Genomic DNA, 23,943 nt, shown 5'->3' on the forward strand with positions numbered 1-23,943 from the left:
AGACATGGATTTAACGAGAGAAGGCAGTCCTGCCAAAAAAGCTAAGCGTACGTGTAAGTACCTTGACGAATGGGACAGGGAATTTACTTTCCTAAAGAGGAGCATGAAGGGGCATAGCTACTCATTCTGTAAGATATGTAGCTGTGATTTTAGTGCCTCTCATGGGGGAAGGAACGATGTCCGTCAGCACGAACAATCTGCCAAGCACGAACGCGGGCTAAAGGCACAGAAATATGCCCAGGAGATGTCCCCGTTTGTATCTAGAAATACCACTAGAAAATTGAATTTTTTTATTCATTTGTAGTTCAAAACATAATTGGGGTGTTTATTCTTCACTTTTTGCCACTCCAAAGATGTTTTCGTCTCTCCTACAGCCTCGATTGCAGCTATATGTAAATAACCGATTATGCAAATTAGGCGATGACGTCATATACGTGAAATGTCCCGTATTTTTAAATACAAAACTTGACAGGTATGTTGCGGTGTGTGTGTGCGCGGTGGCGACGTGCGGTGTGTGTGTGTGTGTGTGAGGGGAGGGGGGGTGACGTGGTGATTATCTGCTGGTCATCCGCATCTTCATCCCCTCCCCTGTGAGGCCAGCTTTGATTGGCTCTTGCTCAGACTCATCATCAGTGCTGGACCCCAGGAAGTGGGCGGTAGGTCATTTCCTGCACTGCCATGGCTGACGTGATGGACAGTGTTGCCAAGAAGTCCTGCTGAACTCTGGTTAAGGTCAGAGATCAGAAAGTCATTTCAGGTGGTTGTGGCAAACCAGTTAATAGAAATTATATTTATATTTCCAGATATAATTACATAATGGTAAACCAGCAGAATTAATAAGTATTAGGGGTGGGCATAGATTAATTTTTTAAAATCTAGATTAAACTCACTGAAATCTTGAAATTAATCTAGATTAAAATTGCTCATTCAGAATATGTGTGCTACCCAAGTAATGACTAAAAGTCAGTCTTTGTTTTATTTATTTCTTGTAAAGTGTCCTTGAGTGTTGTGAAAGGCGCTTTTAAATAAAATGTATTATTATTATTATGATGTATACAATGCTAATATCGGAATTAATTTAATATACACAAAGAAGCGGTTTGCTGCGAGATATTGTTAGGTTTCTCATTAAATGGCTTCAATAATATCTAAGTATAATCATGCTCTGGAGCTCTGTTCACTGAATTCCAAACACATGTTCCCATGAAGCTCAGCCAATCAGAATGAGCGCTCCAGGTCCTTCACTAACTCCGCCCCTCACTGTCTCTGCTCTTTGCAGGAGCTGGAGGAGAGCTTCCACATTAGCAGGATGGAGCAGATCGCCTTTGAATTCAATGTGCTGGTGTCTCTAGAGATGGTCCTCTACCTGCCCGAGAGCAGGTCACAACGCACTACCACCTGAGCCTTCCAGTCCCAGCCAGCCCAGCCAGAACTGACGCCCCCTTTGAGTGGGTGTGGTTTTGCAGACCGGCCTCAGGGAGGACTTCAGCACAACACTAAGTGCTTGTGGGTTAAATTGAACATTTGTTCTTGCTTTTTGTGTTTGTTTTTGGGTCTTATGCGAGGGTAATTAAATGACAGTAATATTAGCTAAAGCACTTAAATCAACTCCAAACACTCAAATAATAAGAGAGATTTCCTTAAACCTCTCTTTAAACATTATCTGTAGAACCAGCCTGCGCACCACGGACTTGTGCTAACGGGCCACCCAATGGAGGATGGGTTCCCTTTTGAGTCTTGGTCCTCCCAAGGTTTCTTCCTAATCCCCACCACCATAGGGAGTTTTTCCTTGCCACTGTCGCCTTGGCTTGCTCATTAGGGATCTGGACCCATACGATTGTAAAGCTGCTTTGTGACGTGTTGTGAAAGCTATATAAATAAATTTGACTTTGACTATACAACAAAAATAACTTCTATGTTTAATTTACAGTAGAACTATAATCCACACACTGAAACAGCATATATAATTTACTATAGCTATAAATTATTATACATCTAAGCATTCCTGCTTTTAACCTATTAATGGTGATTATGTGTATAATTTTATGCAATGTATGTTTTTTTTTTTTATAGTTTGTCACTTGTACTACATCACTGTCCCACTAGTGGGCAGTATTTGACAGGGAGCTGTGTTGAGACCAGAGACCGTATGTATATATATATATATATATATACATATACTCTCAGAGGGCCTAAAAATATTCTTAAAACATAAATATATATAATATAATTTATCCAATTTTATTTAATCCACTTACAGTTTGACAATCGACATCTAAACAATTAGAAAAATATAAGCAAATACATTATTCACCCGTGTCAATCCAGAATTAGACAGATGATGTAATGTGAATTATGGTGATTTATTTATTTATTTTTTCTCTAACCTTAAAATGATCCCTTTAAGGTCACGGGTCGGCAACCCGCGGCTCCGGAGCCGCATGCAGCTCTTTATCCCTGTGATGCGGCTCAGCTTTTGAATAGAATTAATGAGTATTTAATTAACGTATATTATTTTTGAGACTTTAAAAAATGTTCGGGTGGAATTTCACAAATGTCCGGTATTTACTTTCGCTTTGCTTGAGTGACATGTCATCGTCACTGAAATAAATTTCCAATTATTTTGCTTTTGTGGCTCAGAGTCAAAAAGGTTGCCGACCCCTGCTTTAGGTCATGCTAGTCTGTAAATATTGGCTGCAATGTTAAGGTACAGTGCAATATGATTAATTGTATAAAATGCTTTCACTTTTATATGTAAAATTGACACAACACAATACAACATTATGTATTTCTTAACTTTTACTGTATTTGTAAAAAAAATTAATGAATACAATAGTAATACAATTGACAGAATAAATTGAAATTGTTTTAATTGTTCATGAGTTCATGTCTTCATTATGATTTTCCATTGCTTGGTCATAGAGAGGTATTTTGGCATGTAAGTGTTAAAGAAAAACATGTCACACCTCCTTTTCACCTCTTCTAATACACTGCTATCTCTGTAAACTCGCTGCATAAAGATATCATCATGGGCACAGATAACTAAATCACACCACTGCATACCAGTAATCAATAACTGGAACTGGATTTGCCAATAATAACAATGGCTCTCCTTCATTTTGTGTAGGCCTTGTGCCACTTTGAGGAATTTGCAGTCTACATAGCTTTGTGCATTTGGGCACTTAATTTCAACAAGCCCAAATGATGGACGCTCAAGTGTGTCATACACAAGTCCATCAGGTGATGCACCCAGCCAAGATGCATCTGGATGAATCACTAGCCCACACTTGGTCAAGTTCAAGTTTTTCAGAACTGCATAGTCCTTTAAGGCCCCTGTTTCCATTTCAAGTCCTCTCTTCATGTGTGCTGTTTGTCGTGTCCCTCGGATTATCCTTTCTGCCAGGCTTTCTGCAGCACCTGGACCTCTAACGTGGCTCACCTCTCTGAAATGTGAGGCAGTCACTCTTTCTCTCCTAAGTGAATGCCACTCAGGTGTAGCACTTTGGGATCTTGTTGCCTCCTCAATAAGGTGTGATTGTGACAAGGTCACAGAAAGTGAGCTTAGGTGTAGCTGTTCTTGGTGTGTTGGCACAAATGAATATTCAGGTGGGCTTAGATGGTAACATTCTAGTGGCAGACTCGGGAATGGGGGTGCATCCTCATGTATGACAACACTGTCAGATGGAGGTGGTGGTTGTTGATAGGACAGTACACTGCCAACTTGTACCTTCCCAAAGATGGAGTCCACAAGTGGCTTGTCAGGCGAGATGTTCATTGTGCAGATGAGTGGAAGAGAATCTGCTTTGATTCCAGCGTAGACTGGTCCATGATTGAGGGTGGCCGGGTGTGGGAGCTCACCGCTGTAGCCCTTGAAAAGTGTACTTCTGAAATAAAAGAAGAGTGAATAACATTTATTTTTACACATTGTAATCTGTTCACCAGCACAACTGATTGTGAATCACATATCACATGTCATCTGAAGTACAACGAGGCTAAATTAAATCTTGAAGAGAACAGGGTCTTATCAGATGATCAAAAGCATTCATTTTTTTTTACCACACACTGTAATCTGCCTATTAAATTTGGTACTACATACCTAACTCCACTGGCTGTAGTAGCACCTGGTTTTGGCTTTAGGACAACCATGGCATCCACGGGTCCAGGCTTCACCCCCTATTAATTTAAAAGATGGTGTTAGTAAAGTGACTGTGATACATTAACTAACATTAAATAATGAAATAAGACAAACCATTGTTGGTGGTTTATGCCACTTCTGTTCTGTCTGTGTGCATGAAAGGACAGGAGGGATCGACAGACATGCCAGATTCAGAATAATGAGCAGTCTGGAAAAGCAATGCAACCAAGTGTTTGCAGATTCCGCAACTAGCAACACAAGAGCAGTTGCTCTTAATGAGCACAACTGGCATTGAATCACGTAATGTCATCTGAAATACACAAGAGGCAATATTTAATATCTTGAAAAGAAGACTTCAGCAATGTCAATAGGCGCAATATCTGTCCCATCATGTTGGTAGTGGTGAATGTCACTTGTCTATTGTCTCATGTAACGTTTGTGCTGTTTTGCATCACTCTTAAAACACTTGGCTATACTGTCTTTCTATTCTACAGTGTTGTGCATGGTTCAATCTACTAGTTCACTGAGCAACTATAAACTAAATATATTTTAGATTTAAACTTCATTTTCACTCCAGATGAAATGCTTACACATAGGAGTGAAACAGGCCTACTTATATTTATATTATTTTGTTGTTTCCACCACCAACAACAGAACAGTGCAGGTTTTACTTCAACTGCTTCTTGAAGAGTGTTATCAGAATATGTTAATAGGTGTAAGTGTTGCAGCCATATGTTAATAAAGAAGTTAAGATGAAAGATTTGAAAGACAGATTGACAGATTTTAGAAAATGCAGTTTGAAGAATAGCTGAGGTGAACTATATTCTGCTTTTGAGTCATAGAGGTAGATAACAATAGCTCGAACTGTAAAATAAACTCCCATTTGTTTACTATAGGCAAAATAGACTGCTAATGATTCCCACTCAGCTACTCTGCATTTGGCTACCATTGTAAGCTTTGAAAACCAATGCCTATGGTTATCACAGCTTACGTGAAGTAAGAGCAAGGATAAAAGATTGAACTTGTGTTGAACTCACTTTTGAACTTGTTCAACAGAACTTTGAACGTGACACTGAACAGAACTCGTGTCATTTTAACCAGTCCTACTCTCAGCTGGTGTGGCGTATCTGTTTTCTTCATAGATCTGTAGCAGTGAGCCCTCACTGTTATCTCGTTAGCCTTACTTTTGCCTGATACTTCCATCAGAAATACAAACATGTTTTAAAAAGGCATTTCTAGTACTAGGACAGGTTGGTTCGTTACTAAAAACAACATCACTTCATTAGACTGCCACCTCAGGCTAGCTAGCTAACTAGCGTCGGCCACTTACCTTCAAAATTGCAGAGGTAGGATGAAACGTAGAACTTGAAACCCTTTTCAAGTTGACTCTGTGTCGTTGTACTTGATGCTCTGACAATACGACGCACATCGTTGACGGTAAATTTCGGGAACTCCAACAGGCACCTTGTGAATTTAGACTCGGCCATGACATCGACACTTCCGCATACCAACCGGAAATACGGTACCATCCTGACACCAACGAGGAAGTGGTGCGTGCACCTAGGCCAATCAGGGCAAAACCAGTTTCAAATGACAGCAAAATTGACCAATCATATCTTCCCTCTTAGTGGGCGGGCTTAACTGTATGATAATTTCTGCCCGCTGTGGCGACGCTAGCTGTCGTTAGCGTTATTATTTATTTATTATTTACTTTTTTGTACATATGCTACTCAACTTGTTTAACTCTGATTCCTTGTATTACCACTTGTGCCTTGTTTTTGTTTGTAAGCGATTATTGTAAATAAAGGTAAAAAAAAAAAAGGTTATTGTAGCAGCCTGGCTGAGTTGGTGTTTTGGTTAGAATAACAGGAAATTGTGATATCACGTGATACTCAACTTTGGAACGTTTGGTTTAGAATGTTTGGTTGGGAAGGTGGAATGTTTGGATTCAGTTTTGATGCTGAAAAGCTCAAAACAAGTCGCACGACATTTTGCTGAGAATTACAAACCTAAATAATCTAACAAATCTTTCTATTTTTTCTAGATCTTTCTCTCTTTCTATTCTTTCTATTTTTCAGGTGGAGAATGAGTTTTTACCCCAGGACAACTGACCAGCCAAGGCCTGGACAGGAACAGAACCACTTCAAAGACACACCAGGTTTTACCACTCATGGTGAGAAAAATACATTTTCATATACTGTACATCATTTTATACTTCTATGTAAGACAGTATATTAATTCTTATGAGTATGGATTTCCATAGGCTTATTCATAATAATTAAAAGTTAAATATACCCATTTATATAGTAGGTTTCTAAGGTTCAGAAAAATAACATGTTTATTTATTCTAGTGATGACTGTCAAGCTCTTTATTTCATGTGTACAGGATAATGTAATTAATGGAGCATGGGTTATTTCTTTGATTTCTTTGACTCAGCACAATTTTCATAAATCCCACCATGTTACATATATGTATTAACATTGTCCATGTGGCCATGGAAAAAGCAAATAAAAATATTTTTTTTAAAAAAGAAACAGATTTCTAACATGACATCACATTCTTAAGCATTCTCCCCACATTCTAATGGCATCACATGGCACCATAGCCCTTGTTATAATCACTTGTTCATTGGGAAACACTTACAAGGCATTTGAGCCTCACTGGGAGGCGTGCTGGGTTTCACTTTACCTGCTGTGGGATTTTCAGGTGTGCCCTACAACCCCCAAGCGACAGTGATCCACACGGATCCCTGTGGACCAGCACCCTTCCCTCACAGAAGGACGGCGGGACCCTCAAATGTCGGCCATGTTAACATCCCTGTAGAAGGACCACTCCACACTGGTACTGTGTAACACTGAAGATTACATGCGTATTCAACAAACCAAATAATCATGCATGATGAAGTAGAAAAAAACATTTATTACATTTGTTTGTAAGGACTGGCAGAGGTGCAGAACCATCAGCTTTCTGCACATGACCTGACCAGTAAAACATCAGTTTTATCAGAAAATATGACATCACATATTCTTCAACATTGTAATGAATTCACATGGCACTGTAGCCCTGTGATATGTTTGGTGTAGAGTAGAGCACTTTAGAGTGGGCACCTTGACGACCCACATACAGTGTGGGTGTACTGTGACACTCTTTATCTGCTAGGCGGTTGTGTTTAGTCTAAGGTGATAATGCTTCGAATCATTGTTATACCAGCATAGTATAATACTGATAATACATGTATATGGATTACAGATGTCATTTTTCACTATTTTAGTACACCCCCAAACAATCTAAACAAAACATTGTCATGCTGCTTTGCTGGTTTCTGATACCTCATCTGGACTGTCTAGCAGTGTCTAGCAGAGGCGAGATGTGCTAGCCATGAGCAGAGCTAGGAGGTACTGTAGTTTGGCTCTTCAGTATCTACCAGTATCAGAATTAAAATAATTCTGAATTGTGCCAAAATAATTAAATTAGTGCTGTCAATTCCAGGTGCCGCGATTAAAAGTCCTCACCAGGATTTTGCTCTGGCTTCCTGGATTGTGTTGATTCCACTAATTTTACCTGAATTGCTAATTAGAAAATCTAGCAAGCTTGAGCAAAATCCTGGTGAGGACTTTTAATCGCGGCACCTGGAATTAACAGCACTAAATTAAATTGAATCAAATTGTATTGAAATGTAAGATTTCATGATGCAATGAACTAAAAGAATCATAACTAAGCTAAACTAAAACTGGGTCACACATATACTGAAGCTCTGATAAATGTCTTCCTGCTTCTGGGCTCACGGATGCCCTGCTTTCAGTTATTCAGTAGCTACTTCATTGTGCTGCCATTACATGAATTGTAGCAAGATGCATATGAGAAGTTGCCGTTCTCGGTCCATCTTGCTTGAATCATATTTCAGTGGCACTTTCAGATAAAGAAACATGCAACGTAGTACTAAGGCACTGAGAAATGTTATGGTGAGGTAATTTCTGCTAATGTCCTTATTCGCCCATGCAGGTGAAGTTGGCTCCAGCAGGTGTTCTAAACTGCCTGTGCTCACTTCACGCACGAGAGTGACCAGGTCAGGACTGATGAGGCCTTCTCCGCCCACCATCACAATGTTGCCTCCACTCCCCAAACCTGCTGGCCGAGAGCCACTCCGTGCCTTCAGGCCTGCCAAAGGTGAGCTCACTCTTTTGCTCTCCTGGAAATGGCATCCAAACCATTTGTTGCAGCAACTACAACAAAAAAAGTAAAAAAAAAAAAAAGTATTAAAAAAGCAAAAACTGCTTTGAAAGCCCTATAGGGGAGACCGGGTATGGTTGTAACATGGGGAGAGTTGTAACTCCATCAGTTCCACTGATCACGGATAAGATAGGAGTCATATGATCATTTCAGTATTTACCCAATTCCTCCCTGATCCCACATGGTGAATATCAAGGCTGTAAACAGGCACATGCCGATTCCATCGAGAAAAAACTGAATGTATTTCATGTTCCATTCTTTACTTTAGCTGTGATATGTTTGGTGTAGAGTAGAGCACTTTAGAGTGGGCACCTTGACAGCCCACATACAGTGACACTCGTTATCTGCTAGGCGGTTGTGTTTAGTCTAAGGCAGGGGTCTCCAACCTTTTTGAGACTGGGAGCTACTTCTTGGATACAAATTATTGCGGAGGGTTACCAGATTAGAACGCATCAATCGAACAAAAAGTTGGTTTGGGGGGGGGGGGGGGGGGTGGGGGTGGCGAGGCGAACGAAAGTTGCGTGTAATAATAATAGTAGCAAAAACATGACGTGGCGACTCATGACGTGGGTGACCCCTGGTTTATTCAATATTGACGGCAGCCTAACTTTTTGATTGACAGCTAATTGAGCAATAGCAAACGAGAGAGAGTGTGTTATAGTGAATATATGTACATGCCGTTACTTGACAACGCGTCCGCGGAGTGATACAGAGAACGAGAATACCGTGCTGTTATCACACATATCTGCAGGGTTAGAACACTTCTCAACCAGTCGGATTGTGAACTAACTGTTGTATAATTGGCGAATAATCATTTAGTGTTAGAAGGGGAGGGACAACTGTGAATTTTGATTGGACATGAATTTAAGTAGATTTCTCGATGGGACCAATTAGGTTTACAAATTTATATGTAATTCATTGGCCCTTTGGCGAGCTATTCGGAAAGGGGTGGCGAGCTACTGGTAGCTCGCGAGCGACGTGTTGGAGACCCCTGGTCTAAGGTTATAATGCTTCGAATCATTGTTATACCAGCATAGTATAATACTGATAATACATGTATATGGATTACAGATGTCATTTATCACTATTTTAGTACACCCCCAAACAATATAAACAAAACATTGTCATGCTGCTTTGCTGGCTTCTGATACCTCATCTGGACTGCTGCCAAAGCATATATCTATTAATCTTTGTAATCTATGTAACATGGCTTCTTTAAGTATTGGGTATCACCTGGCCAGCGTTAAGCAGTGGTATGCAGCAGCAGTCTGTGTGATATAAGGAGTTTGTGCTTTGTACCTACTTCTGTTGGCAAGGACAATGTGAGCTTACAAGCAAGACTAGACTTGAATGTTTTATTGCAGTCAGTTGATTGTGCCAGCACCCCACTCCCCAGAATGCCAATCCCACATGCCAAAATATCCATTATCATAATCTATTATTATTTAAAATGCAGTATGATCTGCAGGTCTTAATTTCATATGCTGGTCTGAAGATTGAACGTGTCCTCTACAGTTCTGTCTGTGTTTCATGTCCAGGTTCAGTGGAGCCTCCCCAGCTCCACTCTCCAGGGTGGAGGAGAGAGAGAGTGGGGAGACTTCACCGGAGCGGAGGACATCTTCAACCCTTGCTCCCAGACATCTTCGAAGCAGCTAACCCCAGTGATGCTGGTAGAGGTGACTTATTGATGTTGGCTTTACTTTATATGTCATTGAAATACCTGTACAAAATGTAGAATTTATAATGTTGCATCATTTGTTTTGTGTTAAAATATTGCTAAATACGATATTTGGGAACAAGGAGATCAGTTAGTCAGAAACTTCACTCAGGTGTCAAGTGAGCGGAGCTAAACTCATGAGCATGGATGCCCTTTCCCACGCAGGTTTGCCCAAATCCAGCCGCTTGCTACCTGGGAACCCCCCCGGGTATTTCTTACTGCCCTCCTACCCTCTGGCCACTCTTCCGGGAGTGCAGCGAGATACAAGCCCTCGGCGCAGAGACCCGGGCCCGTGGAGGGACAGTACTGGTGAGTGCATGGCTACGTTGCTAAGAACGTGCTAGGCACACACAGTGAGGCATGGCTGGTTATTTGGGTGCCCGCTTAAGTTAAGTTGGTCTTGCACTAAGCTTGTCTTGCACTTGTTCCCACGTCAGTGGTAAATTGATGAGCAGATCTAATTTTGTGGTCATATATTCTATATGAATTTAATTTTAACCAACAAATGTGCATATACGTAGATCATTTATAGTCACCACTTGTCAAATGTACAAAATACTTAAATTCAAATTTGATGATCTTCATCTGACATGGTTTCACTCAGTAATGGAACAGTGTCTAGCAGAGGCGAGATGTGCTAGCCATTAGCAGAGCTAGGCTAATGTATCTACCAGTATCAGAATTAAAATAATTCTGAATTGTGCCAAAATAATTACATTGAATCAAATTGTAAAACTGGGTCACACATATACTGAAGCTCTGATAAATGTCTTCCTGCTTCTGGGCTCACGGATGCCCTGCTTTCAGTTATTCAGTACTACTTCATTGTGCTGCCATTACATGAATTGTAGCAAGATGCATATGAGAAGTTGCCGTTCTCGGTCCATCTTGCTTGAATCATATTTCAGTGGCACTTTCAGATAAAGAAACATGCAACGTAGTACTAAGGCACTGAGAAATGTTATGGTGAGGTAATTTCTGCTAATGGCCTTATTCACCCATGCAGGTGAAGTTGGCTCCAGCAGGTGTTCCAAACTGCCTGTGCTCACTTCACGCACGAGAGGGACCTCGTCAGGACTGATGAGACCTTCTCCGCCCACCTCCCCAGTGGAAGCCCTGCAGGAGGAGAAGCCTGGCAGGAACCTCCACCTGGACCTCGCCCTCATACATGACCCAGATGAGGAGCCAGTGGACAAGGAGGAGGTCAGTAGGAACATATATCATGTTGTACATAGTTGGAGTATCTCAGTCTCAGATGCATTAGTTTAACTAGTAAGTAAGCTTATTTATAAAGCACATTTTTTATGACGGAGTCAACCAAAGTGCTGTATAGAGGCTAAAAAGTACAATATATGCCCAACTCATAAAGAAAAAACATGTAGAATTTTACATAGCATAAAACATTTAAAATACATACAAATACACCAACTGATTACACCAACTGATACAACATAACTGATAGATTTCTTTGGTTGCTGCCTGCAAATGTTACTCAAGTGTTGTACTTTCTGGATTTTAATGCATAAACACAGCATTGGTCCTAATATAAGCTGACAAACCTAACGTCTGTGTTTACATAATAAAGGCCCTGTAGCATCCCAGTATTAAATCTGACCATGCATGCGATATGCTTTGCTTAGGTGTCCAAATATGATGAGATGATGTTTCCTTCTGCTGATGCTACATTTGCGTTTATCTCAGTTGTTAAGGATATCAACATAGTCCTAGCACTATGAGAGGGAGCATTGTCTGGTTGAGAGTATCCATCTCACTTTGGGTATATGGTGGCTGTGAATAAATAAATTAACCTAGTTAAGATATGAAGAGTTTGGTTCCAAAACGCTATAAATCCATTTTGATCAATTTGAGTAAAAATGTGTTTTCTTTAAGTGGTAGGCTGAAAACCACAGTTTTTTGTTTCAAACTATCAAATACCATACTAAGGTTAAAAAAACACAAACAAATTAAATCAAGATTTTAATATTTAAAGATTTATTTAAAAAAAACAATTCATTTTTTCACAAAACGCAATAAATCCATGCCATGTTTTTTTCAAAATGTCTTATATATCCTTTGTCATTATTAGAAATTTTTTTTGACTGAAAATGTGCAAAATACAATAATAAATAACTGTAAATTGTACATCTTAATATAATAGTTTGACCATTGGGCCTAAAAACACAAATTCATATAATATATAAATTTATATTATTATAATATAATAACCCTGCTCCTAGCTTGGTTATGAACAACCCCCAGCAAACAGTGTTTGTACATGAGTCACAGAGCTAAATCTTTTCCACGTTTGATAATTTTGCGAGCTAAACGTGCGCACTTTAGCCAGTCCGTCTATTTCGCGGCAATGTAACGATTCTCGGTTAGGGGCTGGATAGTCTGCCGCTGATATTCTGCCGCCGACAGTGGGACTGGTCAGAACCTGGGCATTGATAAAATAAAATAAATATATCTCTTTTTCCAATAACTGCTATACGAACAGGCTCCTCTATATCATCAAAACCGTTCATTTTTGCGGACTTTGAGAGTGAAAAACGAGACATATTTTAACAAAGTAAGCTACATGAAATGCCGGGCGGCTCAACAGGTCGCGTGCTATGATGTTTACATTCCGTATCTGGTGGTGCACTGTGATTGGATGAGTGGAGATGTGGCGTACTGCGGGAAATCAGGATTGGCGATTGTTGCATTTTGGAAGGAAAGAGAGAAAGCAGGGCAGTATTACACGGCGGATGTGGCGTTTTGATAAAAATTGAATATTGGCTTTTCAAGAGTGGTCACATACCATTCTGATTCTAACTCTTTTTTTTTTTAACTGCATTTATCGCGTTTCGGAACCAAACTCTTCATATATTCTGGCATCAAGGCATTGATATGTAGTTAATAATAATAGACCCAGTAAATGTCATTTACCTAACATACAGGGAGGATCCAGCTTTAAACTGGGCAAAATTTGTGTTTCTTTGGTCATTCAATACTTGTATAGTATTGTTGTATGTACTTGTACTTGACGGATATAGTGGGTATGGGCAGTTGCTCTTGGGCTGACAGACTCTTTATTTTTCAGATGATGAACTCCCTGCGCCTCTTGCGTAAAAGAGTGGCTAAGAAGCGGGCTAAGGTGAATGCAAGTGGCAGAGAAGCAATGTTGCCTCCACTCACCAAACCTGCTGGCCGAGAGCCACTCCGTGCCTTCAGGCCTGCCAAAGGTGAGCTCACTCTTTTGCTCTCCTGGAAATGGCATCCAAACCATTTGTTGCAGCAACAACAACAAAAAAAGTAAAAGAAAAAAGTATTAAAAAAGTAAAAACTGCTTTGAAAGCCCTATACTACAAACAAAAAGCCCCTGCTGATCCTCTTGTACATTGCTATACCTGCACCCATTAACATTGTTTTTCTGCACCATGAAGAAACCACTATGAAACCAGAAGTTATATTTGAGATTTTTGATAGAGTATGTGTTAATATGTATTGTGCTTTTCAGGATCTCAAGTGCAAAGCACCAGGGCGTCCCCTGCTGACGACATGTCTGAAGGAGTAATTGGCAGAGGTTGGAATTGGTTTGCTGTTAACACTGCATTACACAACACAATGTTTTAAATCTAGTTCTCCATGTTGAATAATGTTTTGCTGTCTTCAGGCTGATTTGACCAAAGTTGAGCTGATAGCCCTAAAAGTCCTAGTCAGTTTGTTTGGGTTCTGGTAAAGTGTGAGTGTCTTTTGTTTTATGGTGCCTGTCATGCATTTATAGCAGTTAACACTTATTGGGACACTTGTAAAGCTGCTTTGTGACAACAACTGTTGTAAAAAGCGCTATATAAATACATTTTGATTGATTGATTGATTGGTATTCCTCTCTAGATGAACTCAAACCAGGAACTCCCCGGAAGGATCCCTACTCGCAGCAGACTTTACGGCCCTTCTCCAAACCAGACCTCGCTCTCGCTCAGAGCTTCAGTCTGCTTAGCTCTGATGACTGGTAAGTCACACCTGCAAAATTCTGAAGCATTTGGCTAGGGCAGGTTAAACAGCAAGTCATTTATGGTGTTCTGCATATATGGTAAGTATGCATGTATTTAGTGAAGTTTTTTCCTCTTTGTCCCTTTTCTTGTAGCATTTTTTCTTGCAGTAGCCGATGGTTACAGTGTGTGTCTATGTCCAATATCTTTATACAGGGAGAAGAAAATTGAAGGGTTGATGTTAATCCGTAGATTGGCTCAGCATCACTCTGATGTGCTTGGCAGCAGGCTTCATGAGGTCTGCATTGTTCTTATTCAAGAGGTAAGCCACTAGATTTGCTGACTGTGTATCGGTCTGAATTCTAAAATTGGCAGACACCATCAGCATGTACATATTACAGGTGATGTTGCTGACAAAGTCAAGTCAGAGTTAGCATAGCACTTTGAAATTCCTTTTTTATAAAAACATTTCTCATCTAATTGAAATTCAGATGGCATAGCTAACTGTAATTAGTGATTAAGGTATTTCCGCCTACATAACACATTGCAGTGGTGGATTATACTTATTACGATGGCGGTGGCAGTGTTGGATGTGGCTGAAACGAGCTGGAACGTTGTCTTTCCTGCAGGTGCTGCACCTGCGCTCTGCCGTGTCCCGCATGGCGGTGGTGTCCTTGAGGGAGTTGTACTCCAGCCTGCAGAAAGGGATGGACCAGGAAGTGGAGGCTACAGCTAAGGTCCTCCTCCACAAAGCAGCGGAGTCCAATGCCTTCATCAGGCAGGACGTGGACACAGCTCTGGACAGCATGGTGCAGAACTGCACCCCCATTCGGAGCATGAACGCCCTTCTCGCTGGAGGACTCTGGTCAGTTAGCCTGCAGTGAGCTTTAAACTGAGGCTTTCAGATAATTTTTACTTCTCCATTGTTCTTTCAAAATATTGCCCTGGCCTATATCAATCAGGGTGGCCGCGGGTCCTTAAAAAGTCTTAAATGGTATTAAGTTTAATTTTTGTCAAATAAGGCCTTGAAAAGTCTTATTTTGTCTTAAATTTTCAACCAAAATATCTTAAATTTGCGGAGCTAAATTTAGGGAGGAATAATTCCGTCAGCCATGTGTTGAAATTCGGGGGCGGATATCGGTAGATTCCAAATAAAATTAAATAAAATTCCAAATAAAATTAAAGCCAACTCGCAAGATCATACACGTTAAAATAAAGCACAAAAACTAATAATCAGTTAGTTTTTGTGCTTTATTTTAACGTGTATGTTCTTGCGAGTTGGTTTTAATTTTATTTGGAAAACAGTATTAAAAAGTCTTAAAATGTCTAAATTTTCACTTGGTCAAACCTGTAGACACCCTGTCAATATTTTTAGTTATTTATCCTCTTGTTTATTCTTTTTATTGTGTTCCATCTCCGCTCTGCTGATCCAAACTGCCCTTCACACCGCTTAAAGAATAGGCTAGTTAGCTAGCTCACAGAGGACATGCAAACATTTTCTGTTTAAAAATTACAGATGTACAATAACTGGTGCAAACTAAGCCATCAAATAGAATATGATCATTTGGTTGTGCACTTAGATCATACATAAGGGTATTAAGTTTCTTTTTAGAAGCTAAAAGTTGTACTGTATACATTGATTGGATGGATTAATAGTTATTACCTTCTTTTTTTGAATGCCCTAATTGTTTTCCTTCTGTTTTCCTCAAAAGTCATCTGAATGCTGCAGTAAGAAAGTGTACTGCTCGGCACTTGGCTACTTTGGTAGAGAAGATTGGTGCAGAGCGAATTATTCCTGCAGTCTCCAAGTTGGCACAGGACTCTTCCCAAGAAACCAGGTTAGTACTGGGATCAGAACGAGGATTCTACAAGGCTTATTCAGTTTCCCAGATAGTAATAAATGGTCGGTATGCTGTGAGTCACGGGTCTCTCACTCACGGTTCTCTCCTGTTTTGGGGTCTGTTCTTCGTCTCAGGCGCTTGGGCCGGCGTATGCTGCTGTTCCTGTCCTCCCACCATGACTTTGATAAGATGGTGGAAAAGTACATCCCTGCCAAAGACCTGGCAACCATCAGGGACACTGTCCACACTCTGAAATCCAAGGTAGCGATTCATGTTTGGATACATGATGAGGATTTTTTATCCCATTCAGCCACTATGCCCCATGTTTACTCACTAAACAAAGCTTATTCACAAAACTTTTAGGTGAAACAGACTGCAATAAAAAAAAACCATCTAAACTGTGATGGTAGACATATATTGTAAACAAATAATAAAGTACAGGGCAGTGCGTGGCACCACACATTGTATTTACAGTAAGGCATGCACAGTGTAGTCCCAGACCCAGTAGTTAAAGGACAGAGCATAGTTCAAAATGAACCGGCTTGAAACCTTTGGGATAGAATCAAAGTATGAAGCAATATGTGGACTTCAATATCATCACTCCATGTTTTGTGGTGATTTGTACGTGTGTATTCCCAGGAGAGGACAAAGTTGTCTAGGATTCCAAGATACAAGATGTGTCTCCCTCGTCTGGAGCAGCAAGAAGCTCCAGCCGCACAGGTGGAGCATCAGAACACGCAGCGAATGAAGCGCAGCCTTAGACACACGGTGAGGGACGTGAGCCCAGACGACGCGGCACCTCTGAAAGGTAACGGCTGACTTCGGCGAACGCTCCCCTCCTGTTTCCTGAGAACCTTACATTACCGCTTACCCGTGAACCTCTTTCCCATCAGACCTGCAGCTGAACAGTAGTCTTCCAGCACAGACTAAGACCGGTGTCATCCTGGATGATTTGCCCTCAAGCTCCAGAAACGCACGCACCCCCAGAAGTCCCGTCAAAAGTTTGAGTCCTCCGCTTCATCCCAGCCCCCCCACGGCTGTCCCTACTAAAAACATGCTGCCACGACGCAGACGAGGTACCAGACTGATCAGAGCACGTCCGTCCCTTTCAAACAGTTCTGATGAGTGTTGCCTGCTCTTCAGCACTTCATGTGTGATCACTGCACTTGCATGTAAATTGCTTTGCTGTTAACACTGCATTACACAACAATGTTTTAAATCTAGTTCACCACATTGAATAATGTTTTGCTGTCAGCCTTCAAGCTGATTTGACCAAAGTTGAGCTGGTAGCCCTAAAAGTCCTAGTCAGTTTGTTTGGGTTCTGGTATTCTTCTCTAGATGAACTCAAACCAGGACCTCCCAGGAAGGATCCCCACGAGCAGCAGACTTTACGGACCTTCTCCGATCCAGACCTCGCTCTCGCTCAGAGCTTCAGTCTGCTTAGCTCTGATGACTGGTAAGTCACACCTGCAAAATTCTGAAGCATTTGGCTAGGGCAGGTTAAACAGCAAGTCATTTATGGTGTTCTGCATATATGGTAAGTATGCATGTATTTAGTGAAGTTTTTTCCTCTTTGTCCATTTTCTTGTAGCATTTTTTTCTTTCAGTATCCGATGGTTACAGTGTGTGTCTATGTTCAATATCTTCATACAGGGAGAAGAAAATTGAAGGGTTGCTGTTCATCCGTAGATTGGCTCAGCATCACTCTGATGTGCTTGGCAGCAGGCGTCATGATGTCTGCATTGTTCTTATTCAAGAGGTAAGCCACTAGATTTGCTGACTGTGTATCGGTCTGAATTCTAAAATTGGCAGACACCATCAGCATGTACATATTACAGGTGATGTTGCTGACAAAGTCAAGTCAGCGTTAGCAAAGTACTTTGAAATTCATTTTTTATAAAAACATTTCTCATCTAATTGAAATTCAGATGGCATATCTAACTGTAATTAGTGATTAAGGTATTTCCGCCTACATAACACATTGCAGTGGTGGATTATACTTATTACGATGGCGGTGGCAGTGTTGGATGTGACTGAAACGAGCTGGAACGTCGTCTTTCCTGCAGGTGCAGAACCTGCGCTCTGCCGTGTCCCGCATGGCGGTGGTGTCCTTGAGGGAGTTGTACTCCAGCCTGCAGAAAGGGATGGACCAGGAAGTGGAGGCTACAGCTAAGGTCCTCCTTCACAAAGCAGCGGAGTCCAATGCCTTCATCAGGCAGGACGTGGACACAGCTCTGGACAGCATGGTGCAGAACTGCACCCCCATTCGGAGCATGAACGCCCTTCTCGCTGGAGGACTCTGGTCAGTTAGCCTGCAGTGAGCTTTAAACTGTGGCTTTCAGATAGCAACAACAGTCACAAGAAGCTAACAAAGCACTGATTTTGGCTGCTGTTTTTACTTTTCCATTGTTATTTCAAAATATTGCCCTGGCCTATATCAATATTTTTAGTTATTTATCCTGTTAAATATTATTTTTATTGCATTCCACCTCCTCTCTTCTGATCCAAACTGCCCTTCACACCGCTTAAAGAATAGGCTAGTTAGCTAGCTTACAGAGGACATGCAAACATTTTCTGTTTAAAAAATACAGATGTACACTCACTGGTGCAAACTAAGCCATCGAATAGAATATGATAATTTGATTGTGCACTTAGATCATACATATGGGTATTAAGTTTCTTTATAGAAGCTAAAAGTTGTAGGCCTACTGTATTCATTGATTGGATGGATTAATAGTTATTACCTTCTTTTTTTGAATGCCCTAATTTTTTTCCTTCTGTTTTCCTCAAAAGTCATCTGAATGCTGCAGTAAGAAAGTGTACTGCTCTGCACTTGGCTACTTTGGTAGAGAAGATTGGCGCTGGCCGCTTATTGTCTGGGGCGAAAGACGTCATAGCGAGAATTATCCCTGCAGTCTCCAAGTTGGCACAGGACGCTTCCCAAGAAACCAGGTTAGTACTGGGATCAGAACGAGAATTCTACAAAGCTTATTCAGTTTCCCAGATACTAATCTTTTGCTGATTCTTTTAGTCTCCTAGTCTGATACTCTGAAGTCAGCAAATGCTGCTAAATTGTAGAGTAATAGAAGCACTATCATGTTTTCTACACACAGACGGCCTTGTAAAATTGTGACCTGGTAAGATAAATGGTCGGTGTGCTGTGAGTTACGGGTCTCTCACTCACGGTTCTCTCCTGTTTTGGGGTCTGTTCTTTGTCTCAGGCGCTTGGGCCGGCGTATGCTGCTGTTCCTGTCCTCCCACCATGACTTTGATAAGATGGTGGAAAAGTGCATCCCTGCCAAAGACCTGGCAACCATCAGGAACACTGTCCTCACTCTGAAATCCAAGGTAGCGATTCATGTTTGGATACATGATGAGGATTTTTTTTTTATGCCATTCAGCCACTATGCCCCATGTTTACTCACTAAACAAAGCTTATTCACAAAACTTTTAGGTGAAACAGACTGCAATAAAAAAACCATATAAACTGTGATGGTAGACATATATTGTAAACAAATAATAAAGTACAGGGCAGTGCGTGGCACCACACAGTGTATTTACAGTAAGGCATGCACAGTGTAGTCCCAGACCCAGTAGTTAAAGGACAGAGCATGGTTCAAAATGAACCGGCTTGAAACCTTTGGGATAGAATCAAAGTATGAAGCAATATGTGGACTTCAATATCATCACTCCATGTTTTGTGGTGATTCGTACGTGTGTATTCCCAGGAGAGGACAAAGGTGTCTAGGAATGCGAAGATATAAGATGCGTCAGCCTCGTCTGGAGCAGCAAGAAGCTCCAGCCGCACAGGTGGAGCGTCAGAACACGCAACGAATGAAGCGTAGCCTTAGGCACACGGTGAGGGACGTGAGCCCAGACGACGCGGCACCTCTGAAAGGTAACTGCTGATTTCGGCGAACGCTCCCCTCTTGTATCTTGAGAACCTTACCGTACCGCTTACCCGTGAACTCTATCCCAGCTGTGGAGTCATGCGTACCTCCTCCTCAGTTTGCCAGCAGGTGAATATTTAAACAGTTAATCAAAACAACAACAACAAAAAAGTGCATCCTGATTGGAACTGTTTGCAATTTTTGATGGTGTTGATGTTGGTTTAATTTGATTGCAGCCTTGTTCATTTTCTGTTTGGACACTATAACCCAATCCTTGTGTTTTCTCTCTTGTGTGTGTTCAGCAAAGACAGCAGCAGAGCACACATCCACAGCATTGCAGACAAGACAGAGTACGTCAAGCATCTCAAGGCCCTGCTGGGTTCAAAAGACTTCAGCGAGCCCATCAAGGGCATTGATCAGCTGGTGGCCCACTGCGAGGACAACCCATATATGGTCGTGGGCAACATGTTCCTGGTAACACATTTGAACTGAATTGATTTTTAATGTTTTCAGTAGCTTTCAGAAGTGATCTGTATGGGGGGTCATACGTTGGAGAACATTAAATGCTGGCACATCTGAAGAAATGTCAAAAGCTCAGATGCTTCAGAGTAGAAAATATTACAACAATCAGTTTTAACTATTACAGTGGAGGGCAGTCGTGTCCATTGTTAGTGTGAGCTTGTTTTACAATGTATGTGAAGATTTCACCCAAGCGTATCCTTGAAATTGCATTAAACCAAAGAATCCAAGTGAATGACTTATGAAAAAATCAGTCGGTTGAAATGAAAGGGCTTGAAATCAAATCAGCTCCAGGGCTTAACGGCACTGATATGGTGAGTGCCTGATGAATGCATGGGCGGCTTGCTCTATACCTCTCTTCCTCTGCTACAGGTATTTGATGCTTTCAAAGCACGACTGCAAGGTTAACCTCTATGCCTTGGAGGCCTTACAGAAGATAATCACACTGCTCAGAGACAACCTGGTCCAAGTGGTCTACATCTTAGTCCCAGCTATAGTGGACAATCACCTCAACTCCAAGAATAACGCCATCTACATGGCAACAATAGGTGCCATTCAAGCTCTCATCAATAACCTTGGTGGGTTATTTTCTCTCTTTACAAAACATCTTGAAGGACACATGCCACTGGGCTTTAGAAAAACAACAACAATGATTGTGTTCTGTTTTACCTTTGTATCTTTTGATGAAAGGTTGCTAGGTTGGGGAAAAGGTTCACACAAATCAGTAAAAGAATGTTCTTGCTCTTTGGCTAGATGTTTGTGGTGCAGATCAAATGGAAATCTCCTTTCATATTAAGGCACAGTCCAATATAAAGAAAAAAATATTTCTGTAAGACTGACAGGAGATCTTGCATTATCTGACAGCAGATAGTTAAATAATGGAGTTTACAGTGGATGTGCTTAGGCTCTTTTGTTCAATATACAGTGTCTAATCTTTTGTGGTTGTGTATACAGAAATATTCTACAAATTCAAATACATTATCAAAAAACAATTCTTTCAGAAAGTAATTCCACTGATATGCTAAGAGATGCCAGAGATAAAAAAAAGATAAAAGATATTTACCAGAAATACTATAATTCCTATATTAATTAATAATATTTATAATATTGATAATAATCATTCCAGAGAGTTACCATAGTTACCAAATACTGTCACTTTAGTTGAATTAAATCTTTCTAGGTTAAAAAAATGCTTCTGTAATAACCCAGTGCTGTCCAGGGTTGATTTATTTATCTTTGTTCCTTTTAAATATTCTTTTTATAGAGCTGGTTAGGGAACTCTACCCCTGCAAGCCACAACTGGTTGAGCAGAAGGTGCTTCCTCTGCTCTGGTACCTCCTGGGGACCTCCAGCAACAGTGGTACGGTCCACGGGAGGGGTGGAAGCGTGAGAGGGGCCACTGTCCACCTATGCCAAGCCCTTCATGCCCACATGGGTCCGGCGCTGCTGGACTGCGCTGCTTCCCAACCTTCCAATATCCGCAAGAGCCTAAGAGAGTTTGTGAAGAACCTCCCGATCAACTGAGAGCTGCAAGCCAGACCTCCAGACCAAAATAAAGCCCAACATGGATTCTACTTGAAGATGGAGATGTTTGTGTATTTCTTACTGTGCCTGCACTTTAAATGAAAGAGAGAGGAAGAAAGTCAAACGTTTTTAACATTTTGAATTAGCAGAAAGCTAAATCCTTAAACTCAGAATTCCTTTTAAATAAGGAGCACAGATTTTAGCGAATCACATCAGGTTTAACATGCCTAGGAGCTCTGCTCTTTTTGCACTTTGAAATACTAACACTTATCATGATAACTGTTGTCATGGTGACTATAGATATATATTGTTCTATGATTGTTATTTTCTGTTGACATATCCTGAGGTAACTGTGCAGAATGTAATTTATCACATGCACAAGGAACAAGGATCTATAGTCTTTTTGTTGTTTGGTATGTGTAATGTGACTTTTCAATGAGGAGTCTTAAAAAATGAAAAAGCTACGACTCACAAAATTACTTTTGTATTCTATAGCCAGGGCTTAATTTGAGCCGGATCCTGCCGGAACAGGATCCAGGAACTCTCATTTTGAAGGGTGTGTTCCGGGAACTGTCTGCCTCGATCCAGTAACTTTCAAGCCTACTAATTATAAGTTATGAAGAAATCTGTATGCACTTCTGCACTTAAACACTTATAAAACACATGTAAATAATTTAAAAGTAATTTATATATACAAATTGGCTTGTTATTTTAACATTTGTGTGCCTAAGCGTTTTGTGATCCGGTGACATTGTGATTTTGTTTTGCGATCCGGTGACATTGTTGGCCTCTGACCCCTTGTCTCATGCCGCTGTTTGCGTTCTGGCATCGTTTGATTTTCAAAGTAAGCACTGTGTATAGCTAATAAGTGTAATGGCACAGTATTAACTTAACTCATTCTGTCAATAAAAGCTTGTTACTCCTATGATTGCAATTATATTTTTGTATGTGATAAAAACAATTGACAAACACATATAAAAACCAGAGGGCAGCAGATCATGTGAAAATATAATATTTGTGTAATTCACAACTTTTGGCCATGACTGTAGACCAGGATAATGACATTACAGAATTTCTTCACAGAGCCTCAGCCAGGTGGAGTCAAGTTTCAGGTGGAGTCAAGAGCACACCACCTGAAACAAAATTCAAGACAAAATGAGTCCCGCCTGTATATTTACAAAGTACGGTGATAAAGCTATTGAATCAGTTTCTTTAACATCCCCCCCCCCCCATCAGACTCCACCATGTCAAGAGTAGAGGTGCACTTTTCTCGCCACAGACATTCAGAGCCCAGTGCAAAATCATCACAGGAGGAAACCTTCAGACTCCAGATTCAAGACTTAGTCAATCACGTACCTCATCCCCAGGATGCATGGACGATGTCCCCTGAAAGAGAAAACAATTGTCTTAGATTAACAGTCATGGCCTTTTATTCTGAATTGGTCTTATGCTTGTTTCCCGTGTTAGACATCTGTGACCACTGAATTCTGTAACCAGAGACCACCATGCATGTGTCGTCAGGAAATAAGGTAGGGTCAAATCCTGTTAACTGCACATGGGTACTCAATCGTTGATTGTAGTTTATAAGGAAATTAAAGCTCATTTCAAAATGAATTATTTATTTAGTGTGTATTTCTTGATTAAGATATGTGCTTGTATATACTTAGATATTTGTTAATGACATATTTGGCATTCTTAGCGAGGAGCAAAGTAAAATTTTCATTGTATCTAAGGAAACCTGTTCCCTCTGTGCATGACAAACTCTGAATTTGAAAAGATTAGGTAGGCCTAAATGACGTTTTCACGCATGCAGACAATTATGTTTTACGTTGCATGAAAAAAATCTGTTGATTCTAAAGCTTTTGGTTAAACGTCAGCTTATTCATTTCCTATTTTCTACTAACAAATGCCTAGGGTGGTTCGTACGATTGATAACATTTCTTTTCTGACAAGAAGCAGCACTATCCAACTCCAATATTTATGAGTCTCTTGAACAGAAGTTGATGGTCACCGATACCGGTGCATCACCAGTTAAGGATGCCCTCGCCGGAATACCGAAAGGGTTCGCCCTGAAATATTAATAATCCCCTCAGTCTCTGCCATGTCATTAGT

General features: G+C 40.7%; 1 non-coding gene across 1 annotated transcript; it reads right to left on the reverse strand.

Annotated features, from left to right (window-relative positions):
• Positions 1 to 23,056: 23,056 nt before the first annotated feature.
• On the reverse strand, positions 23,057 to 23,147 carry LOC143523689 (small nucleolar RNA SNORD88). Its single transcript, XR_013133435.1, has one exon. It is a non-coding gene; the product is annotated as a small nucleolar RNA SNORD88 (small nucleolar RNA).
• Positions 23,148 to 23,943: the final 796 nt, after the last annotated feature.

Source organism: Brachyhypopomus gauderio, chromosome 9 (assembly GCF_052324685.1).
Source record: "Brachyhypopomus gauderio isolate BG-103 chromosome 9, BGAUD_0.2, whole genome shotgun sequence".
NCBI lineage: Eukaryota > Metazoa > Chordata > Actinopteri > Gymnotiformes > Hypopomidae > Brachyhypopomus > Brachyhypopomus gauderio.